Genomic DNA, 2,983 nt, shown 5'->3' with positions numbered 1-2,983 from the left:
ACACACACACACACACACACACACACACACACACACACACACACACAATCATCACATAAATTACAATTTCTCTCACTCACAAAGACACACACACACGCACACACTCCTGATGTGACTCTGATGGGTTTCTACAGTGCGACTGTGTCTTTGTCTTGTGAGTAAACAGGAAGTGATGTGTTGTTTACGCAGCAGCATTCCAGGAGAAAGAGGCTTAAAAGTTAGATTAAATTACTTTCAACATGTCAGATTTAATATTATTTGTGACCTATGACCTTAGTAAGTTCGGTCACTGTGACATTCACTGTGACAGCTCCTGGGGTAACTATCTGGAGATCTTTTAGGAGGGTTCATTCAATACAACATTGATTGTCATGTGTGTGTTTTGTTTTTTTAGAAAAGCTGAATAATTTGAGGATAAATTTATCGAATCAAACATTTTTGAGATTCAACTCGCGATCATTTTCTATAAATTAAAATCGAGGTTTTTATTTTCTTCACACAAAGCTTTGAACCAGAAGTAACAAACGTTCTCACAAATTCAATTAGATTAGTTTCTCCAACTTTAATTAACACAGCTGAGAACATTAGTTGGTGACAGCCGTCGTTATAGTTGATTCATTATTTAAGTTATATTTAAAATCAACGTCTCTGGTTTCTAATAAAATCAAAGCTCTTGTGATTAACTGCTGTCTTTCAAAACCTGGTTTTGAGATTAAAAACAATCATTTAACCTCACAGAAATAAGGTTGAATTAAACTGCAGGCTGTTATTTGAGGTCTACGTAGTTTTAAACAAGAAACGCATTAATCACAAACTGATCCGTTGAGGAACTCGTGTCAGTTTAACGGCTTCTACAGCTCGATAAGACGCCGCTAACTCTCCTTTAGGGTTAACATGACCGTTAGACAGGAACAGCATGTCGGGACATCCTGATCCAGTTTGTACTCACGGTGCAGAGCTCCACGGGGACCACTTCAACACACACACACACACACACACACACACACACACACACACACAGACACACACATTCATAAAGAGAACTGTGCAGCTTGAAGCCATGCATGTGTTTGTGTGTTTTAAACCTGAGTCAAACAGCTACAGTTGAATGTGTTCAGATGGGCGGGACTTCCTGCACTGCATCAACTCAGGTGAGAGAGAAGAAGAAGCACATTGAAAGTCGTCCTTCCTCTAACATCATGTATTGAAATCAGGCCTGAAACGGTGCAATAAATCAGCGTTTTTCAAAATAAAACACCCGTCTGATCTGTAATAACTGGCTGGAGTGACCGTTTGTATTTCAGGATGTTGCAAGTTAAAAGCATAAATAACTTTTTTTCTGTTTCTCAGCTCAACGCAATGATTAATAGCCTACTGATCATTGTGTACCTGTGCAGGTGAGACAAAACATCACAGCAGCAAAAGGAATAAGCAGCACTCATTTTTTTGTACAATTACTTTCTGTGTGCAAGTTCCTTTAAACTTCTAATGTAATAAAAATGATTTGACCAGGCTTGATTAGAGTGTGTGTGTGAGTGTGTGTGTGTGTGTGTGTGTGTGTGTGTGTGTGTTAGCTACATCGCTGCGGTATCGTGGCCAACATGTGATCAGAAGAGATTCTCTCACCAACAGAAACGCGTCAGTCGGACTTTAAAGGGAGGAAGTCTGAGTGTTTATGCAGACGCCTAGAAGACTCAGTTTCCCATAATGCTTTGGGAGGTTTACGGTCCAAGTCTATTGCTTTGAATGTGAAAAAGGCGAGGGGGGGGGTTGACACACAAAGTGAGGGGTATAAATACGACAAACAGATCTGAGGGGTGAACAAGGGGGACAGACGAAACCCTCAGAAGACATTTAAAACGTTATATCTGATCAACAATATACTGAACTTTAAAATGAAAACGCGTAATAGAGCTGAAGTTATCTGACGGATAAGAGGATGAAGCCGTTGGATCCTGGGCCATAAATAAACATCTTTGTTTAAATTAGCTCTGAGAGATACACAGATGAATATTGCAACAATAAACATGAATAAAAACCGCACGTTTGCACCGCGGCGTGTTAGTAATTTAGAAAAATACTGTTGCTGAAAGTTCTTTCCCAGAAACAAACAAAAAAAGGTTTACCAGCAGTGTTCTGTTTGTTTTGTGTCTCTGGATTCACGTGAAAATATAGAAATCTTTGTTGTCATTCATGAAAAAAACCCAATACAAAGGTCACTTAAAAATGAGAGAGAGACAAAAAAGTCCAGACAAAAGTTTATATCTTAAGGGCAGAGGAAATAAAAACCAGATCTGTGTAGCTCCCCGGTGTCTGCAGGGTCTTATAATAACAAGCTCCCCGCTCCAGCTTCACGCAAAGGATTGTGGGAAGCTAGTCGAGGGGCCCCTGGAAGATGAGTCTGGCGAAGCCCTGCTCGCCGGTCAGCTGCTGGGCACAGAAGGGACAGGCGGCGTGGAAGGTGTGCGTGCCGTGCGGCAGCGGGATCTGACTCCAGAAGGCCGCCGTCTTCTCCGAGCACACGTGGCCGCACGGGTTGAAGGCGTGAGTGGGCGGAGCCGCGTCCACGTAGAAACCCGCCTCGCAGCCCAGCCACAGCGGCACGTAGGGGCCCTTGGCGCGGCACATGGGACACTCCCGCTGCCGGCCCTCGCGGCCCTCCCGCTCCTCGCGGTGGTTGCCCCAGTCGTGGTAGCCGTGCACGTGGCCGCACTGCAGGTAGACCCAGGGCTGCTTCTCGTCCGGCGTGTCCTTGCGCCGCATGGAGGGGAAGGCCAGCGTGTTGAAGCCCACGGGGCATTGCGGCCGCGCCGCGTTGATCTCCTGCCGCAGCGCCTCCAGGTGTTTGAGGGTGGGGGTGCGCGACAGGCCCTCAGCGGTGCGCCACAGCAGGGTCGCCCCGCAGAGGTCGACGAGGGAGCCGTCCACCAGCTCCTGGCTCTCCGTCTCCACCTGGAACAGAGAGACGTGAATAAAATATATA

General features: G+C 45.5%; 1 pseudogene; it reads right to left on the bottom strand.

The window, feature by feature from the left end:
• Positions 1 to 38: 38 nt before the first annotated feature.
• On the bottom strand, positions 39 to 2,973 carry LOC116380163 (E3 ubiquitin-protein ligase pellino homolog 1 pseudogene; annotated as a pseudogene).
• Between the last annotated feature and the right edge of the window lie 10 nt (positions 2,974 to 2,983).

This window comes from Anarrhichthys ocellatus, unplaced genomic scaffold, assembly GCF_004355925.1.
Source record: "Anarrhichthys ocellatus isolate YVR2014 unplaced genomic scaffold, GSC_Weel_1.0 scaffold6289, whole genome shotgun sequence".
Taxonomy (NCBI): domain Eukaryota; kingdom Metazoa; phylum Chordata; class Actinopteri; order Perciformes; family Anarhichadidae; genus Anarrhichthys; species Anarrhichthys ocellatus.
Note: the sequence above shows the minus strand (reverse complement) of the source record. Positions and strands in the feature narration are given on the sequence as shown.